The 17,867-nt window shown below is 36.8% G+C and overlaps 1 protein-coding gene across 10 annotated transcripts in view; it reads left to right on the forward strand.

Annotated features, from left to right (window-relative positions):
• Positions 1–17,867, forward strand: part of CACNA2D1 (calcium voltage-gated channel auxiliary subunit alpha2delta 1) — a 390,104-nt gene that overhangs the window by 36,746 nt on the left and 335,491 nt on the right. The window lies entirely within an intron of this gene.

Below are 17,867 nucleotides of genomic sequence, written 5' to 3' on the forward strand. Positions count from 1 at the left end.
AATAAAAGCAGCCCTGTATGAGAAATCCAGTATTCAATCTTCTCACTGTGCAAGGTGAGTAATTATTAGGAGGAGCTCGAGCTCTGGAGGAATCTGTTGTGACCAGTCAATGAGACCCTCTGGCCTGGGGTGCCTAAAGATGACATGGCACCTGAGGAAGTTAGAGAGCTGGTTGTCTCTGAGTGAATATTGTTGCTTGTTGGGAGTGGCAAGCTTGGAAAGGAAAGACTAGAGTCTTGCTTCATCCTTTATGAGATAGCTTTAGAAATAAGTAATGGCTTGCTGTTTGACTATAGCCACGTACAGAGCTGTTTGTTGGCTTTTCCTTGGAAATCTAAATGCCTTGTGGGTTAATATCAATTCTTCACAATGGAAAACTAGTAGGATTTGGTTTCAATATTGCCATGACACTTTTACTCTGGAAGCTGCTAGAACCAATCAACTTAGACCTGCACAATTGTACTACAAAGTAATGTAGAATGAGATACCCATTTTACTGCATCAAGTAAGTACTGAGGGCTTGAGTGGATGTGGGGAGGTACAACTGGTCTGGGTGGTTTTGCTTTCTATTGCTCTCTGAATTTTCGGGGGTCAGAGAGGTCAGAGGTTTGCAGGGCAAAGCTGTTTCTGCTCACACTTCCTTGTTTAAAAGTCTAGTAAACCAGTGACAAAGATGATGATTCTTTTCATGGTTCTGCCATGATTTCCTTTATGATTTGGCAGGTCACTTGTAATTCATTTAGCCTTTCAGGAAATGCTGATTTTGAGCTTGTAGTGTTGACAAAAGCCCAATAAACATAACAAAGAGGGTGGTCCCTTTTACTTGTCCAGATGACTGATAACAAATAAAAGGTCAGCTTCACATTTTATAGGTCACTTCCTTTTTTCTTGTGGAAACAAAATCAATCTGCTCACTTTCCCTCCCCAAGACCGGGACCAATGGACTGTGTGAATGATGACTCCTCATGTGTTGACATACTATTTGGATTGGCATTTGAAAGGAAATGGTAAAAGTCGAAAGTCGATGTGGTAAATATGCACTTGCTAAGGGATACAAGATTTTAAGTAGAGCAAGAAAGAGATAATTTCAAAGTATCCCATCAGAATTGGAGAAGAGAGAATTCAGCAATCTTACCATGACAGAAAATAATAACAGGTTTTGCAGCTTACTTGTCCAGAACATGCTACTTGATTGTGTATTTAGCAGTTGTCAAGAATATGGTAACTGAGCTGCCAATACCTTGCTTGTATAGGAAAGCTGATAGCCATCAGATACATTTTCAGTATCTCATTATGTTATATACTATGAAAGAGAGTGTGTATGGAGGCAATCCCTATGTTTTGCCATTGTTTATGTATGTAGACCTTTTATCTCAACTGACATTATATACTTAGGGTGTAGATATCCAAATCTGACACCATCATTAAGAATTTCATTACTTTTGTGCATAAATCTCTTGCTGTCTTCTTTGACCTTTTCATGGTACATCATTATTTTGCCTCCATTTTATTTCATTTGACCAAGAACTGCGTTTAGCTGTCTCAATAAAGGATTTCTACAGAGCTGAAGAACATGGCAATAGATCTGTATTGAGTGTGCATTAATTCTTCTCCCATTGTCTGATACGAGTGCTGTTTCTGTACTGGAAATGAAGAGAAGCTAGTGTTTTATGATAAGTGCTTGTCACAAACCACAGTTTAGATATGTCTGATTTTGTGTTTGCAGTGTGAAAGTAACTTATTCAGAGAAACAGAGAAACTGTAAAACATTTATGCAAAATTAGAAATTTAACTTGAGTAGAAATGTCAACATTTTTCTCCCCAAATAGTCTTTGGTGAAAGTACTTTCCTCTCAGTAGCCTATATAAATCAAAATATTAAGTTGATTAAATATTGAACACAGATTCTAAACTTTCATTAAAGTGGTCTGTTACCTTTGTAAGACAGAAAGCTATCTCATCCCTCTTATCTGAAGTATCATCAGTTGTACTTCGGGCAGCAGATCTCACATACCACTGCAGTCTCATATTTTAAATGCAGAGATTACGTTTCAGTGACATGCTTAGAAGGGGTATGAATGGATCAAATTGTGATTGTGCTACTTTGTTGTGCACTAAGGGCCTTTTAAACATCAGTTGATCTCAGAATGCTTTCCAGATAGCCTTCAGCAATCAAGAGTGCTAGTAGAAATTGCTGATTCTGTAAGGGTGAGTGTTCAGATGTCTCTGTCTTTGTTTACCTTCTTCTTTAATTGAACTGATCCAGTGGTTGTATATGTGGTAGACTGGCCCATTCTCAAACTGCCTCTTGAGTATGGGAGGGGGGTTTTGCCGAGAGAAGCAGTTTGACAGTTTAGCAGAGGATTGATGGCTTTTTTTTTTTTTTCAAAACAGCCATGGGGATTTAGACAACTGTGAATGCTCCTGTACCCCTGATGTAGTTCTTACATGCAGGTCAGGCACTTTATTTCCCCATGCATTCAATGGTAAAAGGTAAAAACGTCCAGTGAGGCCATTTAGAAAACCTACAGTGAAAACCTAAAGCAGTTCACAAATAACCCTCAGATTGTCATTAATGTAACAGAAGTTGAGTACACGGATCCTTTAGGCACTAAAAAATATGTCTCAGCCTTGTACAAGGAAGACATTCAGAGACTTTGTACTCCCAGGCACAAAGCACTGCATAATGTTGCAGAAAGGATACAGGCTCTGTCTGTGGAGTTAATCTGGTAACAAAACAGTAAAGGTGTATGAGTCAAAAAAGCCAGTCACGATTATTGCCAGACGAACATATTCTGGCTCTTTGTGCCTAAAGCACATGCCTGCAACTGCTGCTTAACTTTTGGACAGCAAAACCAGTGAAGGGGATTGTTGTGATCACTACCTGCCAAAACAGGGCTAATGTTTAAAGGACCATTGTAAGCTCTCTCAGATAACCCAGATAAATTCTAGGTAGATTAAAATGATTCAGAATACTACGTTTAAACACATTTCAAATCACACTCTTCAATTTGAGGCCTGATTCGTGATTTCTGAATAAAATCCTTCAACAGCCTCTTACATAAATAAGAAATTATTGAATATCATTGAGGGCAGGAAATGCAAATATTTGTGTCCAATAAAGACTCAATGAAACTTCTTGGCACATGAAGATGGCTCGAAGGGTGCCGATCAGGTTGTGACCATTCAAATCACACTTAAAAATCTTGTCCTGTTTGGATCCCATCTGTTATGATCATCTAATACAATGCCTGTAATCCACAGAGAAAGAAAATCTAGGACCTTCCAGTGCACTTCTGAAGCATTAATCAATAACTAGGATGAAAAGGATGAACAATGAGACAGGCATTACATTTAAAGCTGGCTTCATGGTCACAGTATAATGAATCAGTTTTTGTCCAAAGAAGACTCTGACCTTTATTTTGTGCAATCCAACTAGAATCTTTGACAAAATTTAGATGATAGAGTAGTGCTTGTTGCAGGCAATTTTATTTGATTTACACATGTTGTGTAAAGTGTTTCAGGTGTTACCAATTTATTAGAACTACTGTGTGAAAGAGTACTGTGTGAAATAAGGAAATGGCATGCACCTTATGCTGCGGAGTTTGTTTTAACAGGCATGCAATGGAACACGTAAGAAAGAACTTTGATATAGAATCTACTAGCCTCTTCCATTTTCTACTTGATCTGATTTTTTTTCTATTTATTTAGGGTTTGGGGATTTTTTGGGGGGATTTGGTTTATTTTTGAAAGACTTAAATAGCCTTTAAATAGACACTAGATGTTTCTCTTACAGGGCAGAAGAGCAAGGTGGTGTCTGATGAGCGTTGAGTTCAAAGCGCAGGTAGCATGTCAGCTGAGCACAGAGCTTTTTCTGTAGTGTTTTAACATGCCAGATGTGGACAAAACTTAGAACAAAAGTATGAAAAATATGTTTATGAAGAAGAAAATTGCACAGACTGTGTCACTTACTGAATGAGTGCCTGGCAAAGGTATGACATAACTGTTTCAGAACTATCTTTATTGTGAACATGAGAGCACAAGTGCACTAAAGTTTTTGCCTTCCCTTCCATCTGGGGAGTGTTACATATTCAGAGCTGTTGAAGCATTCAATGTATCCTTGGAATCTGGTATGTTGTCACAGCAAAATTGTATTACAGTCATGACAGTGAGGAGAAATGCAGAAACTGCACCTAGTTTAAAAGGCACCTTCATCTTTCTCTAATGATATCGACAACCTTTTCACTGAGCAATTTGGAAACGGCCTAAGGTAGCATTCTATACATAAAATAAATTTTTAAAGAAGTTGAAATGCTCTTGTTCACAGAGATTTATCTAAATTAAACAATTAAATCTTTAGGTTGTGTTTTTGCAGTGTAAGAGCTACCCCTTTATTCCCACATTCTGTCTCTGCCAGCTCTTTCTGTTTTCTACTTACTGACACTCACCCAGGCCTAAATAAAAGCAGTGTGACCTTCCAGAGTTAACATTTTCCCTGCTTCCCTGACTCTTTTTTAATTTTCCTCTTTTCTGTTGCCTGAATACTTCATATTTGTGCCTTTTAAATACACTTTAGTTGCCTCTGATAGCAGAGCTTGGAACAAAGGCATCTCTTTACATGTCACAGTGCAGATCACAGTACTGGGAGAGAAATCCTGAGGTGGAGTGTGGTTGTGCTCTTTGCATCATCAGATTCAAATTGCTGGGGTTTTTTTTGCATTTGAATATTCTTCTTTTTCTTTTCTTTACTTTTTTTTTTTTTTAATCAACCCTTTTCCAGATCAGTATCGGTGAACATGCAGTTGTTTATTAAATTGCTGGTAGCACACTCTCTTCAGAACAGCTGTCACCACTGCCCTGGATTAACACTTTTCTTAATTAAATACTGTTTATGCCTCTGTAGTTTAAAAATCTAGTTCTTTATACTGGGAAATGGAAACGGAGGAGGAGGAGCTGGAGAAGGAAATGGAATGTACTCTTGTGATTTATCTATTTTGCATAACACAGAGGGGTATTACTTTAGCGATTGACTTTTTTCCTTTGCTTACTGTAATGACTGCTAGAGATACTGATTTAATCAACCAGCCATGCAAGTGCAATGATTGTGAATCAGATCGTTGTGAAGCAAACAAATGTTTCACAGTAAATTGCCAAGGGATACCAGCCACCCTGCACTGTTTTTACTCAAACAGATTGTCTTTTAAGCAGCTGCGTCATAAAAAGCCTTCACTATGTATGGAACTTTAATCAAAATGTCACTAAAGCCCACATTCTGATATGCTTCATTTGAAACACATCCAATGTTCTTATTTATTAAATTGTCCGGCATCGACTCCAGCCACCATTAACCCTAGTAAGCAAAGATGGATGAGGGAGTGACAAAAAGCTTGTGTCACAGCTGAGATCAGTTGTGTGTGTGTGATGTCTTGATCTATTTGTACCTCCCTCTTGGGGACCATTGCACAATTAAGTTCACCCATTTCAAACACAGCCCTTTCTGTACACTCTGATTTGATAGGAGAATGGGTAATTCCTGGTAATGACTACTACATCTGTTCAATTATATTGCATTGTATTGATGCTTAATGAGAGAATGTATTGAAATTGGGAAGGGGACAAGTGCAAGAGGGGAAGTTTGGCTCTCCAGTAAATGTCAGAGACTCTTCCTTAATAGCCTGTCTTTTTAATGTGCATTGAATGCACTGACAAGCATTGTGTCCTCCTGACCTTAGCGCGTTTATGCCAGCCTGAGAAAGGAGAGCGAAGCCTCTTTGAGAAGGTTTTGTCTTAAAGCTGAATTACATTTAATGCTATCCTTGGTCAGCTTTACTGTGAAATGACCCATACAGCCTTTTGGCCCTACGTGCACAGTTGGAAATCATTTCTGTGCCTGAGCTTTCTGAATCAAACACTTGTAGTCTCATCAAGCAGCCTTTCAAAAGTGAAGCCCAAACGTCGCGAGCATGTACTCTTTATTTTTCTAAGGTTTATGTAAGTAATTTGTGAGCTATTGGTAAGAGTTCTTTTTGTTTTAAAGAATGAGACTTTTATGTCACTCCAATAATGACATTCAGCACTATCCTTCAATCTCCCATTTCTGAAGATTTAAGAAAAATACTGTATATCACTATTGGAGAGTTACAGAAATATAAGACCTGCACATCTGATCATGACTGACCTGGCCTGTGAAGCCTTACAGTAGCCATTTCAAAAGGTTAATTTTGTTAAGTGGAAGATTGAAGTATGATTTTGCTTGCTGCTGTTTTTTTATAAGGTAATTGCATTGATTTTTTTTTCTTTTTCCTGGTAGTTTACAGGATGCTAGCACTTCCGATATACAGGTGGTCTGTCTGACACCCTTGAGAAACTTAGATGTGATTTTAATATAGCTAAAGTCCATCAAAATGTGCTTGTACAGACGCTGTCCTACTCCTGTGATAAGGAGTCCTGACCTCCCCTAGGCTTACTAATGTACAAGATGTTCATAGAGTTTGATCTCATATTGCATTGGACAGTTTTCAAAACTCTTTTCAAGACAGAAAACTACACTGTATATGGGAACAGACTGATAACCTCCTGAAGAGGAGGAAAAGAATGCACTGATTATTTCCTCATATACTGTTATCCTTTTCAAATAGTCATTAATATGCATTTGCATCCCAGGAATCACAACATGCCAGCTGCGCCTTTAGCAAAAACTCAGTGTAATTCAGCGTGACTTTATGAAATGGAAAGAATTTAAAGACAGCATGGCTGTGCTAATTTTGATGCTAATTTCTGTAGAAACTTAATATTCTGTGTCAGTCTTTTGCCTGTACAATAATCTTTGCTTTGCATCTTTTACGTCTTTTGTCGAGGTATTTTACTTTTGGTTTTAAATGACAGCACAGAATGCAGATAGTGCCTGTCTTTCAGAAGATGGAGTCTATTTGGGTCTTTCAAAAAAATGTCTCTTCATTATTATAAATGCCACAGCAGTGGCATGTTAGGGAGGTGACAGCTTTATGCTGTGGAAGTCAGGCTTTGAAAGGAAGAATGTATTTGCAAATGAAACAGCTGATTAATTTGGATGTGCAGCTTTCAATTAATATTCTTTGGAGTACATTGTACAACAAAAATTTCTTAAAGTATATAATAATTTGAAAAAATCATAAATTAGAAGAACAGCATTACATTGATCTAGTACAGTTGGAGGCAGGGATTTTTCTGTCTTAGCCTGTGTGGGTTTATCAGAATGTGGTATTCTGCTATCTGATAAAATAGATGTTTTATTTATGAATCCTTGTCATTATTAAACAAGAGGGATCAACATCACATAAAACTGCATTTTAAAGGAGGCTACAACATTTAAAGCTTGGTAGTAAACAGCTCATAGTTCTTTAAAAAAAACCTACACTTTTTTCATCAACCTCTGTTGTTTTTTTCAGTGCTTAAATGACTACAGAATATTTTAAAAATTAGTTTAATATTAAATGACCATTGTAAATAATATTTTTAATAATTTATTATTATTATTATTATTATTGCGTGGCATTATAAGGAAGACTCATCTTCTACAATCAAGCACTGTATTCCAGAGCACATAAACAGTTGCTTATTTTTAGCATCCCTCTATTTTTACACTTAACTTTTATGTTTACGCAAGTGGCAAACCCAGAAAAAGCAGACTTGTTGTACAGGATCTGCATGCAGACGCCCAGTTCAGCTGTGTACTAAAATTATATGACTAGTACCACTTGCATAGGTAGGATTATTCACCTGCTCATGTATTTTGCTGTAGTAAAGCCTCTGGTGCAGCACAATGAAGTGCTGGTGCTAGTGTCAGCCCTGTGTGTTGGACTTCCTGCTGCTACAACCAAAACCCACATCAGACACTCAGATAAATATAGAGAAGTGAGCAACTGAGCTCCCTGCTGATGCAATGTCATTGCCTTAGCTCATCTTACCTAATACATTCTGAGAGTAAAGTATTTAATACCCGTTTTTCACATGAGAAAAGTCCAAACCACACCGACCCCTATGATGTTTTTATATTGTTGCTGATTTATATATTGGTTCCCTAAAAGACAGTGAGATGCACTGATTTAAGATCAGACCCATGTGTTGCTAAACTGAAGGGGAGTTTTGCTGTTCATTTTCTCAGAAGTGTAGGTGGGGACAAAATGAGACAGACACCTGATCAGTTCTCCGAAAGATTATATTTGCGTTCCTGTTAAATATATACATTCGATGCTGGATAACCAAAGCAGGTTGCTCTGTATACAGTCAATGATAGATTATCTAAAAGAGAAGAAGCTAAAGAAAGAAAGCCTAAAGTTTTAATTTTTATCTGAAGCACTATGTAAGTTACATTACTTAAATAAGGTTTTTTTTCAGTCTGAGGTCTGACCCTGTATTTCTTTGTCAGGCTGAGGCAGGCTTTGAATTCAGTGTGATCTTACCATCTCATGGTACAGTAATATTATGCTACTGCGTTAGTTAACATTATGTAGTCTCTGTTTTCACACAGTTATACTTAGATGTGATGGTTTCTTCAGGCATGCTATGAAAATAGGCAAATGTCTTACCACAAACAAGAGATCAAACTAATTGCGTGCTTCAAGGATATAAATGTATGTGTGTTGTGATCGTGTCCTGTATAGTTTATTCAGTATGGAAAGCACACATATTGAGTCCATATGTGTAGATTCTGCATTCTAGATGCAAGAAAAGATGATAATGCAATGTTGATGGCACAAATTGGGTGGCTCAGATGAGATTCTCACTGAGTTGAAGTGGTGCACATACGTGTGGATGCACATGCATAAGTAAGTTTCTGAATATGTTCTTGGTTTGTACAAAACACTGCCTTCTATCATTTAATCTCTTCTTTACTGGTATCCAATATGCCATATTTTAATTTTCTTATACTTTTTTTCTAAGGCTAAAATGTAATGCTTTTTAGTTTGATGAAAAAGTAATTTTGATATAAATTATGGTTAAAATATGAGTGTGATATGTTAAATACAACTGATAAAGTATTTTTTTGCCTGAAACGCCTTAGCAAAATTGTGCAGTTAAGCACTTTGTAAAGTTCCATTACATTGAGATTTACTTTTCAATCATTTTTTAAGACATGGTTTTTATCCTCCAAAGGCATTATACCATTAACAGACTTACTGTATTATATAAAACCATCAAAAATTAGAAGCATTTACATGTTACTTTGCATAGGGACCAGCTTTTAATCCAGGTTCTGGAATACAGTACTGGAATAACTGTAGTGATGTATGTGAGATTCAGTTTTGATCTCCTTTTTACCAGTTTTAATGTATAATTGTAATGGAACTGTGTGTGTACTAGACTAATGGACTTAGTCCAGACTAAATTGTACACATTTTATATCCCAGTTATCAGAGCTGAAGCACAGAGGATGAGAGGCACCTTACTTATTCTGGGGGAACTCCCTTGAAGGCAAATACAATATCTAGTATGGATTAGAAACAAATTAGAGATTCTTCATTTCAAATTTATATTCCTTAGCTACAGGAATGATCACTAGATTTTGAGTGTTTGATTGTTTTTAAACGCTAAGCATTAAATGGTATTAGATGTATATCTGATTGTAAAAGCCTTTAGTGAAACACATCTGAGGACTACTGACAGTTGTTTAAGCTAAATTTGTTATGTCTTCTTTGTTAAACTGTTTTAGCTCTATAATCTTTGATAATTAACACATAATAATTTTCAAGGAGTTCACTTTACAGCTTATAGTGATTTTGCAGCTGAATTTATTAGTCAGACTTACATTAAAGATTGAGCTTAAATTATTGAATGATATTTTGTGCAACAGTAATTTCCATTAGAGGATATTTGTCATGTTATTTGCTAGGAAGCTTTAGACTCCAAAAGAACACTTCTGGCAGAGTGAGAGGAAATATTTGTGGAGCAGAAGCTTTAATTATGAAGATGCATGGCTAAACACCTGTCAGCCACTTGGTTTATGTGGAATAAGCTTATAAGATAATACGACAATGCTCTGATCCTGAGTCTTTAAATTGAACACCATATTTAAGGAATTACTTGGCCATTCCTGGTTAATGTCTGGATATTTTTGAATCTCTACCGTATGCTTATTGAATTGGGAAGTGCAGTTACAGATAAAGAACCGAAGTATGAGGAGTGGATATTTCAATGAGAGTGACAGTAGTGGATGGGTCCAGCTGTTGGGTCAGAGGGTGCTCGTCTGTCCTTGAAACCTTCTGATGGAGATATTTAGGCAAGGATTTGTTAGAAGGTGAAATGCAAAAGGTTGTGGAATGGTGAAAGCAAAACAGCCATTCAAATAGTCCTGTGCTCCAGAGCTAAAAAAGGGATATCAGGACGAAGGAGATAGTTGGGGCTAGCAGTACTGAGTGAGGAGGGTTTCTGCTTTTCTTCGCCCTGGGGCAAACATTGAACAGCTTGTGATTGACTGTTTCTATCCCGGAAATGTCAGGGGAACTCAAGAAAGAAAGAAGAAAGCCATGTATTAGGACATAAACAGTCACTGAAGTGTGACAGATCTGCCCTTCATGTGCTATGTGCCATTGGCTTGACCTGACTTCATCCTGGAAGTCAGTGGTGGAACTGACCGGCTCAGGAGGCTGTTCTCTCTCCTTCTGTCTGTATCACTGTAGCATCACTGGCTTCCTAGTGCCCCATTTATCTGTGGTACAGAGGGATTCCTTGAAAGAGCAGTTGGTAGAGTAGTCATTAATGAATGCTCCTGCATGGTTGTTCTGTGAAGGCTATGATAGAGAGAAAATGTTTGTATGGAGAAAAGGAGCATTTGAAAAAAAAAATTGGAAATTCATAATAGCTTGTGTGAATGCATTGCTTAAACAGGTGAAATAAGAACTTAAAAATCCTGTCTAAATATTAAAATACCTGCTACTAAAAATCAGAGTATCCTGAAGAGTTTTTGTGTACATTAACCCTTTGTACAGAATGACAGATATGACACAGAAATTATGTCTTACTCCCCAAATGTTTCAATTTGATAAATGTAAAATAATTATTCCAAGCAAGGATTTCATGTTTCGAAAATGGGAAAGAACAGAGTCCCTCTGGCCTTGGGGATTGAGTCTGTATGGAAAGTCCTTGCAGACTGCATGGCCAGCACCTTGCCACTTTTGGGCAGGTGAGACATTGAAAGAGGACAAGAGTCAAAGTACTGTTTTTCCTTCTTGCCAACAGAAGAAATATCTTTGCCTGTGGAGTAGATGATGCATTTTATGCATCCATTTTCATGTGCACAGATAGCATAGCTTCCTTATTTTCCTCACTCAGTGCAGTAATTAAATGCCATGAATTAATCTGTGCTTTGCTTTTATTACACAAAAGATCTTCCAAACATTTATACAGAATTGTGTGATATATTTTTCAACAGATAGCTGGCAATGGATATACACGCCTGTATCATTATCACATTGGAATAAAGTGGGATCTCCCAACACTTGCAGCACACTCCCTTTTTCACTTAAATTTCTGATTCCTTAAACTTCCTTGCAAATTGCTTTTTCCTATATGTAGCTTTATGCTATACTTGTAAGCTGTCATACCTTCACATAGTCCATTAGCAAATTTCCAAAAAAACAGAAGGAGGAGCCCTGGGCTGTACATCACCCCGGGGCATTTATAACTGTAGACGTTATAGAGTGAGGTGAATATTTGTCTAGATGATGAATTTAAAACTTGTCCACTCTGTAGCAGCTAACTGTATGGTTGCATATCCTATAGTAAGAGACAGACAACTCACAAATGCTTATACAGATTACTTTTCCTTAATTTGTTTTTACATCACATCTAAATTATATAACCCTCTTTTATTCCTTTTCTGGTTATGCAATGGAAATTCAAGAGCTTTGTCTGAGAACCATGAGATTTTAGTGATCTTTGCATCAGTCGCTTCATATCTAACCCTTCTCTTTCCCTAATTTAGATTCAGTGGGATTTTAGCATACTAAGACAATTTGTTCAGTGTTTAAAAAGAAACCTTCCTTTATTACTCCTTCTGGTCTGGTTCTCTTTAAATCTATGCATCTACCCACATACATGAAATGCAAGTACTGTGAGCTTGATAGGTCATCAGAATATACAGTGATATTGACACTCAGTAGTTTTGCAGTAGGAGGTATAAATGTAGCAACACTGGTAATTTCTGTGTAGAAGGTTAGTAGTTCTAGTGTAACATATGTTCTTTCACATGCCTTCTCTAAATTAGAATAACAGTTTCTGTTTCTCCTTTAGTGTTGCCTAAAAGGGACAAAGAATGGTTGCTTTTGTGATAATTCTGTAGACTTTCACCCCTCCCTCACTCTCAGCAAATCTTCTAAAAAGCATCGGATCCTGAAAGTGAAGATTTTTCTGAGCATGGAAATAGAATGTGATTAGCTTGAAAAAATATAGCAAGGCTTTCTCTCTCACTGTTTCTGAGTCTAATCTCATTTATCTTCATTTTTCAAACACCACTTTTCTATTGAATTAGAAGCAATGTCTTATGTATTTTTTTCTTTTTTTATAATCTAAGAAATACTGACTTTGAAAACACTTCTTCCTCTTGCTCCTTATAACATTCATTACTTAGACTGTTGTTAATTTGTATGCAAGAACTATTCAAAACTTGAGTAAAATTTAATCTTAACTGAGGCGAGCTGGATGTGGGTCTCCAACATACCAAGTGACTTCAGTTGGCAGAGTTAAATTCAACACTTGCGCCTTTAGATTATAAGACATTATTAAAGCAGAAGTTAGCTAATGGACCTTAAATTAGCCTGAGTGGTCTACAAAGCTATGGCATGTGATTAAATGAATCTGTTTTCCTTAAAAATTAGAATAAAAGTGTGTCAGTTTCTGCAGGAAAAAGGGTATAGCCAGGGTGCCCTACATCTAGATCTTCTGAGTTCTTTCACCCTTGTAATTGAGCCATACTTTCGTATGCAGGGATAGCTTGATATACAGGTTTAATGTAGAAATAGCATTTAATGAAATTAGAAAGATTTCTTAGGCTGGCACATGCTATAATAAGTTCGACTTGGAGTGTGACTAGAGGTGTACCTGTGAAAATTCTCTGATTTTAGGAAATACAATGGTCTTACTTTAAAAATAGCACCAAAAAAAGGTAAAAGAAAAAGAAGGGAAAAGGGGAAAAAAAGCTTTCTGTGCTGACAAAATAGCTGTTATAGCATAACATATTGGCTGATAGTGTAATGTGGATGGATGGATAGCTCTGTAGTGTTCCGGCTGTTTCTTCATCAATCTGATCACAGCCCAGGCGACAACAGCAGGGTTGTACCTTCTAATTCCGCAGTAAATGACCCGTGTCTGTGTGTCTTTAATCAGATAGTCCCCTTCATCATTCAAATCACTTAGAAGTTGCTATGGAAAGGCATGTGCGCAGTCCTTTCGTGTAGTCGTTGCTTGGTATGGGGAAACCTGTGTGTGCAAGAAGGGATTTAAAATCAATTGTACTGCAAAATGTAATCACCTTTCAGCGGAACATCCATTGCGATGTTCATGCCGAACTATGATGATAGGAACAAACTAACCTTTTGTACAGGCTTTCTTTTGGTGCCCTTTGCAGAAAAAAAAAAAAAAAAAAAAGACTACTGCTTCTTTAAGTCATGGGAGCTCACGTTTGCTGTGACAGCTTTCCAATTGTTAAATATACTCTGACCATGAACAGCTGTCAGACAGATATTGCACTACAGGCTTCAGTTAAAAGGAGCACCAGACAAGGGTTTCAGTGCCTAAAGGCTCTTGTTTCATTTTTTAAAGATACACTTAAAGAAAAAAAAATACAAGAAAATATGGTTCTTTAACTGAAAAAAAAGTTGCATTTTAAACATTCTTCCAGTTTTTCCTATGAATGTTATAGAATGTGATTGTGTCCATTTCTGAAAAGCAGTCTACAAGGAGTGTGAAATGTCTGAAATGTACACTTCTGTCTGGTGGCAAGAAGCAAGAATTGACATGCAGAAATACTGATGTTAGACCGTATAAAAATGCTAATGATGTTATTTGAATTCTTGTGGGAGGGCAAGAATAATTATACTGAGCTTCCTTAGAGTTGTAGAATGCCATTTTAGCATTTGTACTTTTGGTAGTAATCTAGAAAAGCCCTTCCAAAGTTGTTACTTTTTATTGTGTTGGACCTTTCTGTATTAGCTGTTTGTTGTACAGCCAGGTAAGAAAGGGGCAGTTTCCACTACAGAAGGTCTAGTAGGCTAAGATGCATATGCAATAAAATAATCTTTTAAGGTAAATATACAGTCAATATTGGAAGAAGCATCAATATTTACAATTACGTTATAGCTGGAGGCGGATATTGCCATTAAATTAGGATGAAGGTGGACTTCTTCCTATTTTAGTTTAGAAACTGATATTGTCTACCCTGACGTGGCTGAAAGTCAAGCATGTAGCCTGGCTACACTGGAGAACCTGGATTAGAAATCAAAGTTGTTTAGGGCTCTACTAAAGGCAATGTGGGACATAGGTAGTTCAGTTGGCCAGGCTGAGGATAGAACGGGTCTGTCTTTTTTCCATTGACTGAAGCAGAAACCTAGTTCCATTACAAATTAAAATAAAAAAGAGAAAACAAAAGCTAGTCTGGGTGACTAACTTCAAAAGGCAAGTTGTGGGCTCATTGTCTAAAGGCAGAAATTGTAGACAATATATAAGAAGAATTTATTAAAAAATCAAGAATATTTTTGCTAGTTAAAGAGGGAAAAGATCCATCTTTCATTTGCAAGTAGAGCTGTAATAAGTAATTAATATTTTTAAGTTTAACTTCTTCTAAAATTTCAAGTTTAATTTTTTTCTTACCTTTCCAGTTTCCTTTTAGGACAGAGAGGCATGTATCCGGTAAAAATACAAAGCAGTGAGAAATGAACAAAGTCAATTTAAAAATCAATCCTCCCTGATTTTTTATATCTACTCCACTGAGAAATAACACCCAGAGTTTTTATAACTGAAATGGATCATTAAAAAATCTTAGTATGTTCGATTATTTATGTTTTTAAAAACACTTTTGGGTAAAGAGTTTTACTTTTTCACCTTTCATATACTTCATTCTTTCACACAGAAAAATAGAAACTGTTCAAAAATGGAAGGATAATATTTTTTTTTGTTTTGTTCTTACTTGTGCTTATGAGTTAACACTTTTTCTCACAGATACACGTAATGGGTTTAGCGCCATGTTGAACATAAAATACTGTTACAAGTGATTTTTAACAAACTGATTTCCACAGAGAATTGAATGTTTATGTAAGAGCTTTGTGGAGATTTAAACCAGGAGGTTAATTTATTTTACATTAGATTTTCAAAAGCAAAGTATAGAAGGGGAGGTTTGGGAACATTAAAGCAGCACTGGAATCAGTTGTAATAGTCATTGAAAATGTAGCTGGTCCCTAAATCCCAACATAAATCACTTTCATGTGGCCATGTTAGAGATATAGGATGTGAGTGAGCAAAGAAATAAAGCAGTAAGAATACTCTTGGTGATACAGTGGAAAAGGAGAAAGCAAATATAGGTCTTGACTCTGTTGACCTGTTGCACCTATTAGCCTCTCTTCAGCCTCCATGGAAAAGCATCAACACTAACCTCAGAGTTCTAATTGTTATTTGGCTTGGAGATAAGTAACAAAGTGACTCAAATGGTGCAGCAAACACTGATGAAGGAATGACAAAATAGCCTGAACATTGGTCAAATTACACTAAGGGTAAGAATCATCAAGAAAAACCTAGGGAAAAGGCTGCTCAGTTACAGTGGATAAAAGAAGCCTTCGGACACCTGTTAAAATATGTCCTTCTGGAGGTCTCTCCATGAGTGTGCTTTGTTTTGTAAGCATGTAATGAGGTGTTAAGCCCTGCAGCAGAGGGTTCTGTCAGGGCCCTGACAAACTTATGGAGTCTCCAGTCTTCTTACTCATTCTGCTACCCCTCTCTGACTTTTCCCTGGACTTGTGAAGAGAGTGAGGGATATACCAAGTTAAGAGGTAGGACTATTTTGAGGTAAATCCTCTTTTCATGTCACAGTATAGAGTAGATACCTCTGGAAATGATATATCAGTAAGATTTCCATTGAAGATGCTTGCTCAAGCCCTTCTTCCAATATGCACTCCTGTAGTTTCCCTTCTCTCTTGCTACAAGAAAAGATTTACTCAAACTAATTTATCAGCAATTTATTACTAATTAGCTATGAGATGACTGAATTCTTAACAACCGTTCTAGTATTTCTTGGACCTTTCTAAGTGTCAATGGCTTTGTCCCTGTTAGCATTTTTTACATTCCATTTTGCACTTTTTTTTTACAACTTTCACGATTCTCTGTGCATCTTTTTTTCCTCATGGAGAATCTGGAACCCTCCTATCAAGAGTTTTTACAAAGATGCACTGATTTTACAGTCTTCTGAAAGTTTCTTAAAACTTGGCCCAATTTAGAAAAAAATCCTTCAAGCTAGAAGTATTGTTCTTGGAAATCTAGATAATCATAACCTGTGTGATAAGGCTTCTTCTTACCTTATTGATTTAGCATACGTAGTCATTCAATCAATACAGGCTTCTCCCAAAGTTTTGTAAATGTAACTCAGCATTCTGCCATCTCGAGGTCATTCATTGTTTAGTGCACCAAGAAGATTTTAAAGGGTGGACAGTCTTCTGAAACCGTCTAGCCCCTGGGAAGCAGATCAATTAAAATTGCTCAGTGATGAATGATAGTACTGGAATAATTTCAGTCTAAAACTTGTGCATTGCTTTTTATTTTTATCCTGGGTGTTTTCAGATATCATTCTTATAGGTCTGAAACACCTGGAATACAGTGAGGAAATAATGGAAGTGCTATACAGACAGTGAAATCACTGTTCTTTATTCTAAGATTTGGAAGGGGAAAAGAAAGATATGAAACAATAGAAAGTAAAGGACATGACAGAACAGAGGAGAGTGTCAAACAAGCCAGGCCAGGGGCTGGAGGGACTATGAAAACAGTAGTATTATAGGCAGAAGCTATGATTAGTAAGAGACCATAGTTGCAACTTGCTAGTTCAATTTCTGTTACAGAACTTTTGTAAAGTCCTCTAAGATGCTTTAAGCTAAACCTTCAAGAAATTCTTGTTTACTGTGTCAGAGTATTCTGCTTGTGGAAAATGGGATTCAAATAGAATTCATGAGAGATGGTGTACTGATTGAGGAGCAACCCATTATTGATTGAGAAAAAGGATTTTTCTTAAATCTGGCACTTTTGTACAACTCGGTACATTCCTGTCTAAATAGTGACCATTGCTGTTTATGCATGTAATATTTTGTGCTGGCAGAAGGTCCTTCATGTTAGATGTAAATTTTTTGTGTTTGGATGACTAATCACTTTCTTCTAATGCATGGGGAAGGGTTCTTTAATGGAAATAGTCAGGTTATAACTCCATAATAGAGATTGTGCCTTTTTAAGATATTGATTGTGGTTTAACAAAAGATGTGTTAAGGGCCATGGAAAGAGGAAGTAAAATCGGTCCTCTATGTTCTTCTGTCTTTCAAATTTTCCATGTTATAGTAAAAATGAAGTCTTTCATTTTGCTGTCTTTTCTGCTTTGATGAATAATCTAAGCAGTCATTCCTTGGGTGTCAGATTAAAGCTCAGAATTGGCTAGGACAAATACGTGTATCTGTTCCAGGTTTCAGAACAGAGAGCTGTGATAGTGACAGAAATGATACTATAGATGAGTTGGAGATCAAACTTCTTGGCTAGGCAAGTGACACAGGCTTCTTCTGAACTTGGACCTCACTGGAATAAAGTTTTGTCATGACTTCTTCCTTGCCACAAAATGTGACATGGCACAGAAACATAAAACTTGCATTG

This window comes from Phaenicophaeus curvirostris, chromosome 1 (assembly GCF_032191515.1).
Source record: "Phaenicophaeus curvirostris isolate KB17595 chromosome 1, BPBGC_Pcur_1.0, whole genome shotgun sequence".
NCBI classification, from domain to species: domain Eukaryota; kingdom Metazoa; phylum Chordata; class Aves; order Cuculiformes; family Cuculidae; genus Phaenicophaeus; species Phaenicophaeus curvirostris.